General features: G+C 48.0%; 1 protein-coding gene across 4 annotated transcripts in view; it reads left to right on the plus strand.

Moving 5' to 3' along the window:
- Positions 1–15,499, plus strand: part of PTK2B (protein tyrosine kinase 2 beta) — a 221,364-nt gene that overhangs the window by 83,443 nt on the left and 122,422 nt on the right. The gene's annotated exons all lie outside the window — the stretch shown is intronic.

A 15,499-nucleotide genomic window follows, 5' to 3' on the forward strand; every position in this document is an offset into this window, starting at 1 on the left:
GAGGATGGTACACCAGGGGCCTCCCCCTCCATCCTGTCCAGCCTTGACATCTCATCCACTACCTCCTTCTCCATATTGTGCCAGGCCTCAGGGCATCTGCTATAAGGGTGGCCAAGTCGCAGGCACAGGTTGCACCTGATCTTCTGGGTGCAGTCCTTGGCCATATGACCCTGACCCCGACACACTGAGCATATCAAGGCCGAACAGGAGGAGCTAAGGTGCCCCCTCTCTCCACAGCGGTGGCACAGCTTCGGCTGACCAGGGTAGAAGACGGTCATCCTATCCCTCCCTATGAAAGCCGAGGAGGGCAGGTGACGGACAACATTTCCATCCCTGGCCAGCCTGACTGTCACCGACCATCCCCCAGTCCAGATGTTACGCTCATCTAATATTTTAACGGGTTTGGTCAAAACTTCCCCGTAGTTCCTCAACCAGACCTCCAGATCCCTGGCAGGGACGCTCTCATTGGTGAGGATGATAGTGATCTTTTTTACTGTTGACTGCTGCGAAATCGCAACTGGGGCCAGACTTTCCCATTCGGGTCTTGACCTGCACCGGGCCTCATATCGTTCCCAGAACAGGTCAAGACCCTCTGGCTTGGTGAAACTGACTGTATAATCCCGCGTCCCTGACACATGAATAAAAGCGTAGAGATCGTTAACCCCAAAACCCATTTCTAGAATTAAATCCACCACTGCACGCCTTGCAGGGGGGATTGCACCACCTTCCCATTTCAAGATGACAACATTACGTCTTGGGCCCCCAGCAGAAGCCAGAGACCCAAGACCATATCCCGGGGGGCTCGAGGTGGTAGCTCGTAGAGGAAAACCCTGCTTGGGGGCGGAGCTGCCAGGGACAGAGCGTACCACCTGAGCGAAAGTGGGTTTATTGGGGCCAAGACCCCACACTGAAGTCACTTTATCTGCATGAACAGAGTTAGTATTGTCCATGCCACCTGAAATGGGACCATTGTCCATCCCACCTGAAATGGGACCATTGTCCATCCCACCTGAACTGGGATGATTATTATCAGTCACACACACATTCCCATCAGGTATAATTATAGTTTCTGTTGCAGTACCGGCCGTCGCCTGATGCTGCGCTGTGGAGTCCTGAGCAGCAGTGGGGCAATCAGCTCTGGTCTCAGCATCAGGAGGGTTAATGGGTTCTGCTGGGACTTGCAGTTCCTTCACAGGAATGTCATTTTCTGAACGTGTCTCTTGCTGCATTGCAGCCTCAGCAGGCACATTATTACTGCATACAGGACTGGCAGTCTTATTATTAGGCACATTATCAGTCATTGATGGTACATACACAGTCTTATTCACAACATGGGGCTTAGCTGGCTTCACTTTATCAGGTACACCATCTGCAATATCTTCATCATTAAAGACCATCTGATCCCCCCGCACAGGAGACTCCATTACCTGGATCACCCTCAGCATGCCTCCTGAGTCCTGGGAAGGCATTGGGGTGCTTACCTCTCCCTGGGGGGGCAGGGGGTCAGAACTGGGGGTCTCCTCCTCCTCCACCTCCATCTTTGTCACCTTTGCAAACCTCCTTTCGTTGGAGAACTTTTCCTTGAAAGGACCATCCCTTCCTTCCATCATGGCCACGATGGTCTCCTGGTGGTCCACACGGACCTTGGCCAATTGGATCTCTGGATCCATGGATCCGCGTTTCAGACTATGCAAGCCTTCACGTTGCCTTCGCAGGCGCTTCAGCTCCGCACGTAGCTTATACAGCTTATCCCTCTCCCGGTTTAGGACTTTTATGCCGGCCACCACTCGCTCCCGAATGGCCTCCGAGCCTTCATCCACACCAGGGGCAGAGAGATCACCAGCTGAGGCTTGTAGAGGGGCAGACATGTCAGCAGATGGCCCAGGAGATGGCTGAGAGCCTCCAGCAGGAGAGGCCCCACTGCCCTCCATGGCTTCCCCAGAAAGGGGCCAGGAGAGCTGGGAGAGATTTCCAGGCAACTCCCTTCTCACACAGCAGCTTCTCACACACCTTCCTCCTCACACACCTGTGCTCCAATGGTGGGTGGGGCACTATTCCTGCCACTGACACCAAAGATGGGACACTATTCCTCCCACTGACACCAATGATGGGACACTATTCCTCCTAATGATACCAATGATGGGCACAATTCCTCCTACTGATATCAATGAAGGGACACTATTTCTCCTACTGATATCAATGATGGGACACTATTCCTTCTACTGATATCAATGACGGGACACTATTCCTCCTTACTGATACCAATGATGGGACACTATTCCTCCCACTGATACCAATGATGGGACACTATTCCTCCCACTGATACCAATGATGGGACACTATTCCTCCCACTGATACCAATGATGGGGCACTATTCCTCCCACTGATACCAATGATGGGACACTATTCCTCCCACTGATACCAATGATGGGACACTATTCCTCCCACTGATACCAATGATGGGGCACTATTCCTCCCACTGATACCAATGATGAGACACTATTCCTCCCACTGATACCAATGATGGGACACTTTCCTCCCATTGATACCAGAGATGGGGCACCGGCATGCATTTTACCAAGACATCCACCTATAAACATGCAAAATGTCAGATCCCTAGCACATCTAGATCATGGTGAGGGTAAGAACTTATTGGCCTCCCCTCGTATTTGACCGGAGGCAGGAGGGGCCCGTAGACAACGTGGGGCTCCTTTGCAGTTATCTGTTCCTGTGCATGAATGTGCATTGCGTCAAAATGAATGGGCTGCCAACGCACAGAAGCGGACCAAAAAAAGAGACGTGCAGCTTTTTTTCACAAGCGGCACACCTCAGAGCATGGCAGCGCGTTGCCGCGCAATTCGGAAATGTATGGAACTGTGACGCGCATTAACGCATGCATTTTACCGCGGGAAAGTGCGTTTCTGAAATGTAATTGCGGTTATATACTGTATTATGCTTTCGAAAAAAAATGATGCCTACAGGATATATATATATTTTTTTTTAAAACTCTTTTGCACTCCTCGCTTCCCCTCCCCCATTTTTTTTTTTAGATGACTTTGTGGGGTTGACTTAGTAAAGACAAATAGGCCCAGATTCACAGAGAGCGGGCGCACATTACGCCGCCGTAGCGCAAACAATGTACGATACGCCAACGCAGCGCAGAGAGGCAAGCATGGAATTCACCAAGCCAGTGCACCCAACGCTGCGCTGGGTTTTCGAAGGCGTACGCCGGCGTAGGTGGAAGTGGGCGTGACCCCATGCAAATGATGGGCCGAGCGCCAGATAGATACGTATCACGAACTGCGCATGCGCCGAGACGTGGACGCATCCCCCTGCGCATGCTCACAACCACCTCGGAACAACTGCCTAAACTACGCCGGATCACTGCGTACGGCGTGAACGTAACCTATGCCCAGCCAGACACACATCCAACGTAAACAACGTAAAATACGCCGGCTTGTGTTCCCTGGTGCAGACCTTTGCATGTCTGCTGCTGGATTACACCTCCTTTATGGGGAATAACTTTACGCCAGACGTACAACTTACGCGCACTTCGTCGGGCTCGCGTATGTTCGTGAATCGCCGTATTTCACTCATTTGCATATTTGAATGGCTAATCAATGGGAGCGCCACAATGCGTCCAGCCTAAATGTGCGCCCACCCTACGCCGGCGTAGGCAAGTTGCGTCGGCGGGATGAAGCCTTTTTTTAGGCGCATATCTGTTTGTGGGTCCGGCGCACAGATACGACGGCGCACATTTGCACTTACGTCGGCGTATCTTGTTATACGTCGGTTTAAGTGCTTTGTGAATCTGGGCTATAGATTCTGCGCTATGCAAAGTGCGGTTGCTCCAGGACTTAGTAAATGAGGGGAAGCTCTGCTGATTCCATCATCCAATCAGGTGCAAGCAAAAATTATGTATTTTTTAGCATTTTCCTTGGGTATTCTTTGCAAAGTGAAGCTTTATCTCATTTACTAAGCTCTGGAGAAACTGCACTTTGCAAAGTCTATTTGCCTTTAGTAAATCCACCCCCTGTGTCTCCTCCAGCTCTAAGCCCCGTCTATCCCTCTGTGTACTCTGCTATGCACTGTTACGTTTCTTCCACTAGGCTTGTTTCTGAGATAACATATTTCCGTACGTCAACAAATGGAGGGGCCTGGCCCTGGCACTGAACCCTGCTCAGCAAATACAATGCTTGTATTGCCCTTTACCGGGAACCAGAGAACAGGCGGCACGCAGATTCTTTTTTTGTTGCAAGGCTTCCCTTTATAAAAGGTAAAAAATGTATTCTTTTGTGCTGTATTTTGGGGTTTTCTCATTTATGTTGATAGGAACTATCGTTAACCGTGAAGCTAAAAAAAAAAAAAAAAAAACTTGATGCCTGAATGCAGTTTTGTGACTTTGGCCTGCGTTAGTAAAACTGTAACAACTTAGGAATGTATTTTTGAAAAATTGACTTTAGCAATTCGCATTATTGTAAATCTGTCCTGTATAAATCTGCAAAAAAAAAAAAACACCAAAAAATGATTTATGTTAATTTCTGTGCTTTTCAAATGCATTTCATTGATTTAAAGCAGAAAATACTGCATTTGTCCACTAGATGGCACTAATAATATATATATATTTTTTTACCCCCTAAATACATTGGGCCAGATTCACATAGGTTAGCGGATCTTTAGATCCGCGTAACCTATCTGATTTAAGATCCGCCGCTGCAAGTTTTTGAGGCAAGTGGTTAATTCACAAAGCACTTACCTCAAAACTTGCGGCGGCGTATCGTAAATCCCCCGGCGGAATTCAAATTCCGCGGCTAGGGGGAGTGTACTATTGAAATCAGGCGCGTCCCTGCGCCGATCGAATAGCGCATGCGCCGTCCGGAAATTTTCCCAGCGTGCATTGCTCCAAATGACGTCGCAAGGACGTCATTGGTTTCGACGTTTACGTAAATCACGTCCATCCGTATTCGCGAACGACTTACGCAAACGACGTAAAAAATTCAAAGTTCGTCGCGGGAACGACGGCCATACTTAACATTGGCTGCGCCTCATAGACCCAGGGGTAACTATACGCCGGAAAAAGCCGAACGCAAACGGCGTAACAAAAAAATGCGCCGGGCGGTCGTTCGTTTCTGAATCGGCGTAAATGCTCATTAGCATATTCAACGCGTAAAAGACACGGAAGCGCCACCTAGCGGCCGGCCTGGAATTGCATCCTAAGATCCGACGGTGTAAGTCACTTACACCTGTCGGATCTTAGGCATATCTATGCATAACTGATTCTATGAATCAGGCGCATGGAAGCAAGCAAACATTCATTGATGGGCGCTGGTGAGGCTGCATTTGATGGGCGCTGTTGAGGCTGCATTGATGGGCGCTGTTGAGGCTGCATTGATGTGCACTGGTGAGACTGTATTGATGGGCGCTGGTGAGGCTGCATTGATGTGCACTGGTGAGACTGTATTGATGGGCGTTGGTAGGCTGCATTGATGTGCACTGGTGAGACTGTATTGATGGGCGCTGGTGAGGCTGCATTTGATGGGCGCTGGTGAGGCTGCATTGATGGGCGCTGGTAGGCTGCATTGATGTGCACTGGTGAGTGGGCGCTGTTGAGACTGCATTGATGGGTGCTGGTGAGGCTGCATTTGATGGGCGCTGGTGAGGCTGCATTTGATGGGCGCTGGTGAGGCTGCATTTGATGGGCGCTGGTAAAGCTGCTTTAGATGGGCGCTGGTGAGGCTGCATTTATGGGCACTGGTAGAATGCATTGATGGGCGCTGGTAAAGCTGCATTTGATGGGCGCTGGTAAAGCTGCATTTGATGGGTACTGGTGAGGCTACATTGATGGGTGCTGGTGAGGCCGCATTTGATGGGCGCTGGTGACGCTGCATTTATGGACACTGGTAGAATGCATTGATGGGTGCTGGTGAGGCCGCATTTGATGGGCGCTGGTGACGCTGCATTTATGGACACTGGTAGAATGCATTCATGGGCGCTGGTGAGGCTGCATTGACCGGCGCTGGTAGGCTACATTGATGGGCACTGGTAGGCTGCATTGATGGGCACTGGGAGGGTGCATTGATGGGCGCTGGTGAGGCTGCATTTGATGGGCGCTTCATTAAAAAGTTGGGGTTTACATGGGCAGGGAAAAGGGGTGGAGACAAGGGGGGCGGCAAAATGAGGTTTCGTCTAGGGTGTCAAATATCCTTGCACCATCCCTGCCCCTTATTGTACCAGTTCAGCTATAACTCCAGGTTGTGGTGGGTTTTTGGGGTCATTTGGTTGATGAGACCATTACAGATCTCTATAATCATGTGATTTTTGTCTCCCATTGACAACGAGCGCGGTAATGGGGTGTAAGCTGATTGCGCTCGTTTTCCCTGCCGCTAATTAGCAGGTCGGACAGATGTTAGGAGGGACAATGCATTCTGTTTGCACCGCTGCTCTTTTTTGATCTCTCGCTCTAGGACACATGCATTCCTCCCACGCCAAGCGGCGTGATCCCCTTCCTTCCCTGCTGTGCTTCTATAGAAGATCGGGATTTAACGCCGCCGCTGCTTGTACATAAAGACAGTGTGTGGGAACGAACCTTTTCAATGCTGACTTCTATTCTCTCCTGCAGCAATTACATTTTACAATTAGGCTAAAAATGGCCGAGCATTCAGAAAACAGAACGTTCTGTCTTAACCGCGTACGGGGAGGTATTCATTTGTGTCTTTTCTATCTGACCGGAGTTCAGCTTTAAGATCGTCGTTCTTTTCTACCTGATTATATATCTACTGTACCCAACCGGCATCATTATTTTATTCATTTAACAAAAAATAAATAAACCAAACTGAGAATATTTACTGGTTTAGGGGAATTACATACATACATACTGGGCCAGATTCACAAAAGGGATACGACGGCGTTTCTCCTGATACGCCGTCGTATCTCTGTTTCTATCTATGCGCCTGATTCATAGAATCAGTTACGCATAGATATCCATAAGATCCGACAGGTGTAATTGTTTTACACTGTCGGATCTTAGGATGCAGTACCGCGCCCGCCGCTGGGTGGAGTTCGCGTCGTAAACCAGCGTCGGGTATGCAAATTAGCAGTTACGGCGGATCCCCGACAGATTTTCGCGTTCGCTACGTCGTCCGTAGTCAAGTTTCCCGTCGCAATTTTAGTCGTTATTTGACCTGCCCTAACTTTAGTCAGCAATCGTATTGCTGTCTAAAGTATGGCCGTCGTTCCTGCATCGAAATGTAAAATGTAACGTCGTTTGCGTAACACGTCCGGGAATACGGAAGTACGCTACACGCGTCGCCGTTCGAAAAAATGACGTCACGGCGCGCAAAGCACGACGGGAATTGCGAATCTGAGCATGCGCAGTAGGTCCGGCGCGGGAGCACGCCTAATTTAAATGGCACACGCCCATTTGAATTGGCCCGCTTTGCGCCGGAGGCCGCCGGCGTAGTTTTCATCGCAAGTGCTTGGTGAATCAGGCACTTGCGATGAAAACTTGCGGCGGTGTAATGTATCTACGATACGTTACGCCGCCGCAGTTCTATGTGAATCTGGCCCACTATTACTACTGTACAATAACATACTATACAATGATCCCTTCCATAATGGAAGCTAACACCTGCTCAGACACATGTGGACAGACACTAAAGATGTCACATACAGTATCTCACAAAGGTGAGTACACCCCTAAGTGAAAATATCCAAATTGGGCCCAATTAGCCATTTTCCCTTTGCTACAATGTAGTGTAGTGAGTGTACAGCTTGTATAACAGTGTACATTTGCTGTCCTCTCAAAATAACTCAACACACAGCCATTAATGTCTAAACCACTGACAACATAAGTGAGTACACCCCTAAGTGAAAATGTCCCAATTGGGCCCAATTAGCCATTTTCCCTCCCCGGTGTCATGTGACTCGTTAGTGTTACAAGGTCTCAGGTGTGAATAGGGGGCAGGTATGTTAAATTTGGTGTTATCGCTCTCACTCTCTCATACTGGTCACTGGAAGTTCAACATGGCACCTCATGGCAAAGAACTATCTGAGGATCTGAAAAAAAATAATGTTTGTTCTACATAAAGATGGCCTAGGCTATAAGAAGATTGCCAAGAGCCTGAAACTGAGCTGCAGCACGGTGGCCAAGACCATACAGCGGTATAACAGGACAGGTTCCACTCAGAACAGGCCTCGTCATGGTCCACCAAAGAAGTTGAGGTCACGTGCTCAGCGTCATATCCAGAGGTTGTCTTTGGGAAATAGACGTATGAGTTCTGCCAGCATTGCTGCAGAGGTTGAAGGGGGGGAGGGTCAGCCTGTCAGTGCTCAGACCATACGCCACACACTGCATCAAATTGGTCTGCATGGCTGTCGTCCCAGAAGGAAGCCTCTTCTAAAGATGATGCACAAGAAAGACCACAAACAGTTTGCTGAAGACAAGCAGACTAAGGACATGGATTACTGGAACTGTGTTCTGTGGTCTGATGAGACCAAGATAAACTTATTTGGTGTCAGATGGTGTCAGGCGTGTGTGGCGGCAACCAGGTGAGGAGTACAAAGACAAGTTTGTCTTGCCTACAGTCATGCATGGTGGTGGGAGTGTCATGGTCTGGGGCTGTATGAGTGCTGCCGGCACTGGGGAGCTACAGATCATTGAGGGAACCATAAATGCCAACATGTACTGTGACATACTGAAGCAGAGCATGATCCCCTCCCTTCGGAGACTGGGCCGCAGGGTAGTATTCCAACTTAACGACCCCAAACACACCTCCAAGACGACCACTGCCTTGCTAAAGAAGCTGAGGGTAAAGGTGATGGACTGGCCAAGCATGTCTCCAGACCTAAACCCTATTGATCATCTGTGGGACATCCTCCAACGGAAGGTGGAGGAGCGCAAGGTCTCTAACATCCACCAGCTCTGTGATGTCATCATGGAGGAGGGGAAGAGGACTCCAGTGCCAACCTGTGAAGCTCTGGTGACCTCCATGCCCAAGAGGGTTAAGGCAGTGCTGGAAAATTAATGGTGGCCACACAAAATATTGAGACTTTGGGCCCAATTTGGACATTTTCACTTAGGGGTGTACTCACCTTTGTTGACATTAATGGCTGTGTGCTGAGTTATTTTGAGGGGACCGGAAATGTACACTGTTATACAAGCTGTACACTCACTACACAACATTGTAGATACAAAGTGTCATTTCTTCAGTGTCGTCACATGAAAAGATAGAAGAAAATATGAACAAAAATGTAAGGGGTGTACTTACTTTTGTGAGATACTGCATGTCCTACAAATAATATGACAAGCAGCTTGATGAAACGACTGCTTGAATGATTGACTTGCCATCATACATAGGAGAACATTTGTCCAACTAACTGCCAGTTTAAGAATCTTAGTTGCCATCTGCTGTGCAGAGCCTGGCGTTCTGGAGCATGACAATCTGCTCCGTACCCAGCAGATGAAGCTGATAAAGGAAACAAGTGAGTCTTTCTTTCCGATCTCATTTCCTGATCGATGCGCAATGTTATCTGTTGCACAGCTCTTGCAGTGTGACACTGTGATAGGCAACAAACACTTTTGGGTCTTTCTTTGGACTCCCCTCCTTTCCCTAAATTTTGGGGGTGCATGAGTTGTCTTATAGTACAGTTGAACCTCGGATTACGAGGAGAATGCTCGTAATCCAAAGTACTCGCATATCAAAGCGAGTTTTCCCATTGAAGTCAATGGAAACAAAAATAATTTGTTCCGCATTGACTTCAATGGGATGCAATACCGATTGCGGCCAGAGGTGGGGGGCGCCAGAGAGCGCCGAAAACGACCAAAAAGGCCAGAGGACACTTTGGGCCAGATTCACAAAGAGATATGACGGTGTATCTACAGATACACCATCGTATCTCTGACTTACACTGGTCCTATCTATGCGCCTGATTCATAGAATCAGATACGCATAGATAGGGCTAGATCCGACAGTGTTACACTGTCAGATCTTTCTTTCCATTTAAAAATGGCGCCGGGGGCGTTCCCGATGATTTACGATAAATAATATGTAAATCAGCGAGATACGCAAATTCACGAACGTACGCGGACCCGTCGCAGTGTTCTTACATCGTTTCCGTAGCGGTTTTTCGTCGTATACTTACCCCTTCTTTTATCAGGCGCAGCCAATGTTAAGTATAGCCGGCGTTCCCGCGTCGAATTTGAATTTTTTAACGTCGTTTGCGTAAATGTCGTTCTCGAATACGGACGGACGTCGTTTACATAAGCGTCAAAACCACTGACCACTGTCCTAGCGACGTCAGTGGGAGCAATGCACGCCGGGAAATTTCGTGGACGGCGCATGCGCATTTAAATCGGCGCGGGAACGCGCCTGATTTAAATAGTACACTCCCCCTAGCCGCGGAATTTGAATTCCGCCGGGGGATTTAGGATCCGCCGCCGCAAGTTTGGAGGTAAGTGGTTTGTGAATTAGCCACTTTCCTCTCAAACTTGCGGGAGCGGATCTTAAATCACGTAGATCGAGCGGATCTATAGATCCGCTGATCTACGTGAATCTGGCCCTTTGGCTCGTTTCCTGCGCTGTAGTACCTCAGGCCAAAAGAGGTACTGTAGGCCAATGTTCTGCTTTTCTTGGCCCCTGCGCCCCCGTACCTCAGGCCAAATGAGGTATTGCAGACCTATTTTCGGCTCTGCTCGGCTTCTGCGCCCCCCCGTACCTCAGGCCAAATGAGGTACTGCAGGCCTATTTAGCTTGAATTCTGCTTGTCTTGCGAGTCAACACTCGCAAACCTAATCAGAATTTTTTTTAAAAGTTGCTCGCAAATCAAAATGCTCTTAAGCCAAGTTACTCTTAAACCGAGGTTCCACTGTATATATAAGCTCTAACCATTAACTTCCATTTGCTTTCTTTTAGGCTCCATTCACACCTAGGCGTTTTAACGCCTGAAGCCCGACGCTATTGCAGCCTGAAATACGCTGGAGGGGTGATTTAAGATTGTTCTCTATGGAGATGGTTCACATCTCCACGCCGAACGCCGAAACGCCATACGCCTGAAGCTCAAAACAAGACCCTGACCCTTTTTTTCAGGCGGCTTCGGCGTTCGGCATAGCCGACAATGTGTAAATCACTCCTCCAGCGAAAACCGCGGTAAAAAACGCTGCGTTTTGTTGCAGCAAATCGCGGTAAAAAACACCGCAATTTGTCACGGCAAATCGCGGTACAAAACGCTGCGCTAAGGTGTGAATGCAGCCTAAAGGCTGAAGTTTAATTTGTCTTCCCTGGTTTCTCTTCTTCAACAACATGCTGATAAAGTGTTGTAGCGCCCTTTACCATAGGTAGGTGCTAGCATAGGCCCAGATCCACAAAGAAATTACGCCGGCGTATCTATTGATACGCCGGCGTAATTTCTAAGATGCCCCGTCGTATCTTTGTTTTGTATCCACAAAACAAAGATACGACTGAATGTGGGCTCGATCCGACTGGCGTACCTCTTAGTACGCCATCGGATCTTAGGTGCACATTTACGCTGGCCGCTAGGTGGCGCTTCCGTCGATTTCCGCGATTTTTTTTACGTCGTTTACGTAAGGCTTTTTTCGGCGTAACGTTACCCCTGCTCTATGAGGCGTATGGACATCGGGCCTGCGTAGAATTTTCCGTTGTGTACGTCGTTTGCGTAAAACGTTCGTGAATAGGGCTTTGCCTAAATTACGTTCACATCGTCTAGGCATTGAGCGGGCGTAATGTAATTTGAAAATCCGACGTGATACTGAGCATGCGCGCGTACGAAAAAAGCTTCATTTACGTGGGGTCAAGCTTGTTTTACATAAACCCCCCCCCCCCCCTGTTCATCATTTGAATTCCGCGCCCTTACGCCGGGAGATTTACGCTACGCCGCCATAACTTTAGAGACAAGTGCTTTGTGAATACAGCACTTGCCTCTCAAAGTAGCGGCGGTGTAGCGTAACTAAAAATACGCCGCCCTACGTGGATCTGGCCCATAGTATTTTTGCTAGGGAAACTGTCAGCTCAGCTAAATTTAGGCAGGCCTATGCTTCAGGCTAGGCCTCTTTGTTTTGATCAGGGGGCAGGAAGTGGTTAGTGTAGCAGTGAGAGAAGTCCTGGGAGCAAAGGTCTGCAGGAGTTAAAGCGGTAGTAAACCCTGTTCTTGTTTTTTTTTTTTAAACCTGCCTGAAAGCCAAAAGCCATAATGAGCTAGTATGCACCGTGTTATGCAGGAGAAGAGACTGTAAATGTTAGAAGTACATCAGTTCACCAATTTATCAATGTTCACTAAATATGATGGCAAATCAACATGTTCTATGGGCATCCCATATCCTCCTTACCCCAACCAAGTTATAGCCCCCAATAAACAAAAACAAAACAACGCAAATGACTGTTCATTGTCTCTGAGGTGATAGATGAGGTCTGGCAGCAGGGTGATGTCATCTCTTTGTCCAGTTGACCAGTAGAAGAGAGGGATGGAGGGAGGGGATGTTCCACCCTTCTATATAGTAAAATGTAGCTGTATGTTTTGCTTTGTCTTTTTTACAGTCATTTTGCGATAACGCAAGGAAGCATAAAAACACCTGTACTGTAATAATTTTATTTATTAGTATTATTGTGGTTTATTACCAAAAAAGCTGTAAATACAAACTACTTACATTTTTAGGAAAACAATATACGGCATACAGAGTATAAAATAATATATATGCATTTATTATACACATGCACAAGCTATCTATCCTTCATAGCAAGACAGGGATACACTAGGTGATGATAGGGATACACTAAACGTTACTTCACTTGGGTTGTAGATTTCGTGTCATCCCCAGAAACAGTTCCTATTTTCAGTCTTTCTTTATGATGATGGAGCCGTCTTCCTTCTATCAATGATCTCTTCCAAAGCTCCTTGCTTCTCTGAGTTCTCCAAAACTACTTCTCTTTGGGCCAGATTCTCGTCCATTGTTACGCCGCACTTATGCCACCATATAGCAGGGGTAACTATACGCCTGGAAAAGCCTAACGTAAACGGCATAACTTTACTGCGTCGGCCGGGCGTACGTTCAGGAATTTGCGTATCTACCTAATTTGCATACTCAACGCGGAATTCGACGGAAGCGCCACCTAGCAGCCAGCGTAAAAATGCAGTTACGATCCGACGGCTTAAGAGACTTACACCTGTCGGATCGAACAGATATCTATGGGCAGATTCTCGTCCAGCGGCGTATCTGTACGGCGGCGTAACGTGTCCGATTTACGTTACGCCGCCGCAACTTAGACAGGCAAGCGCTGTATTCTCAAAGCACTTGCTCCGTAAGTTGCGGCGGCGTAGCGTAAATCGGCCGGCGTAAGCCCGCCTAATTCAAATTTGGATCAGGGGGGCGTGTTTTATGTAAATGTACTGTGACCCGATGTACTGTGACCCGATGTACTGTGACGCCGCCGCAACTTAGACAGGCAAGCGCTGTATTCTCAAAGCACTTGCTCCGTAAGTTGCGGCGGCGTAGCGTAAATCGTCCGGCGTAAGCCCGCCTAATTCAAATTTGGATCAGGGGGGCATGTTTTATGTAAATGTACTGTGACCCGATGTGATTGACGTTTTTCCCGAACGGCGCATGCGCCGTCCGTGGAATTTTCCAGTGTGCATTGCTCCAAAGTACGCCGCAAGGACATCATTGGCTTTGACGTGAACGTAAATGACGTCCAGCCCCATTCACGGACGACTTACGCAAACGACGTAACTTTTTCAAATTTTGACGGGGGGAAAGTCAGCCATACTTAACATTGTTACGCCACACTTATGCCACCATATACTGTAGCAGGGGTAACTATATGCCAGGAAAAGCCTAACGTAAACGGCATAACTTTACTGCGCCAGCCGGGCGTACGTTCAGGAATTCGCGTATCTACCTAATTTGCATACTCGACGCGGAATTCAACGGAAGCGCCACCTAGCGGCCAGCGTAAAAATGCAGTTACGATCCGACGGCGTAAGAGACTTACACCTGTCGGATCTAACAGATATCTATGGGCAGATTCTCGTCCAGCGGCGTATATCTCTACGGCGGCGTAACGTGTCTGACTTACGTTACGCCGCCGCAACTTAGACAGGCAAGCGCTGTATTCTCAAAGCACTTGCTCCGTAAGTTGCGGCGGCGTAGCGTAAATCGGCCGGCGTAAGCCCGCCTAATTCAAATTTGGATCAGGGGGGCGTGTTTTATGTAAATGTACTGTGACCCGATGTGATTGATGTTTTTCCCGAACGGCGCATGCGCCGTCCGTGGAATTTTCCAGTGTGCATTGCTCCAAAGTACGCCACAAGGACGTCATTGGTTTCGACGTGAACGTAAATGACGTCCAGCCCCATTCACGGACGACTTACGCAAACGACGTAACTTTTTCAAATTTCGATGCGGGAATGACGGCCATACTTAACATTGTTACACCGCACTTATGCTACCATATAGCAGGGGTAACTATATGCCGGGAAAAGCCTAACGTAAACGGCGTAACTTTATTGCGTCGGCCGGGCGTACGTTCGGGAATTCGCGTATCTACCTAATTTGCATACTCAACGCGGAATTCGATGGAAGCGCCACCTAGCGGCCAGCGTAAAAATGCAGTTACGATCCGACGGCGTAAGAGACTTACGCCTGTCGGATTTAACAGATATCTATGCGTAACTGATTCTAAGAATCAGGCGCATAGATACAACCGGCCGGACGCAGAGATACGACGGCGTATCTGGAGATACGCCGTCGTATCTGGAGATACGCCGTCGTATCTCCTCTAAGAATCTGGCCCCAAGTCTTCAAGTCCTCCTACTTCCTGCCAACATTACTTCCTGTTGCATGAGCTCCACGAACCAGTCAAGCAAGTTAATTAGCACATGCATAGGGAAAACATTGTTTCCTAAAAACAATACATGGTAACCAAAATGCATCATTCCATATTTTTTACGTGTAGCGGTACCCCCGCATGGGCTGCTTAGTGATGTGGCCCACCTGTCACCCCGCCCAGCCCAGCATTCAATTCTCAGTCACTCTAAGACAATGAACAGTCCATGTGCTTGTGTTTGTTTGTTTTTGAGGGAATTTAACTTGGATGGGGTAAGGATTCCGGATGAATTGTAGAACAATTGGTAGCGGCGGAGGCGATCGGGTGCTGCTGTCTAATGTGTGAGGATGCGAGTGAGGGAAAGATGGCCCCCACCCATCCTCATAGCTTTGCTGGGCGGAAGTGACGTCAAAACGTCAGTCCCGCCCAGCGTCTTAAAGAGATATTTTTTTGTTGTCATTTTTTTAAATGACAAAATTTCCATTTTTATTTATTTTTTGCATTTAAGTCTAAATATGAGATCTGAGGTCTTTTTGACCCCAGATCTCATATTTAAGAGGACCTGTCATGCTTTTTTCTATTACAAGGGATGTTTACATTCCTTGTAATAGGAATAAAAGTGATACATTTTTATTTTATTTTTTATTTCAGTGTAAAAAAATTAT

Source organism: Rana temporaria, chromosome 4, assembly GCF_905171775.1.
Source record: "Rana temporaria chromosome 4, aRanTem1.1, whole genome shotgun sequence".
Taxonomy (NCBI): domain Eukaryota; kingdom Metazoa; phylum Chordata; class Amphibia; order Anura; family Ranidae; genus Rana; species Rana temporaria.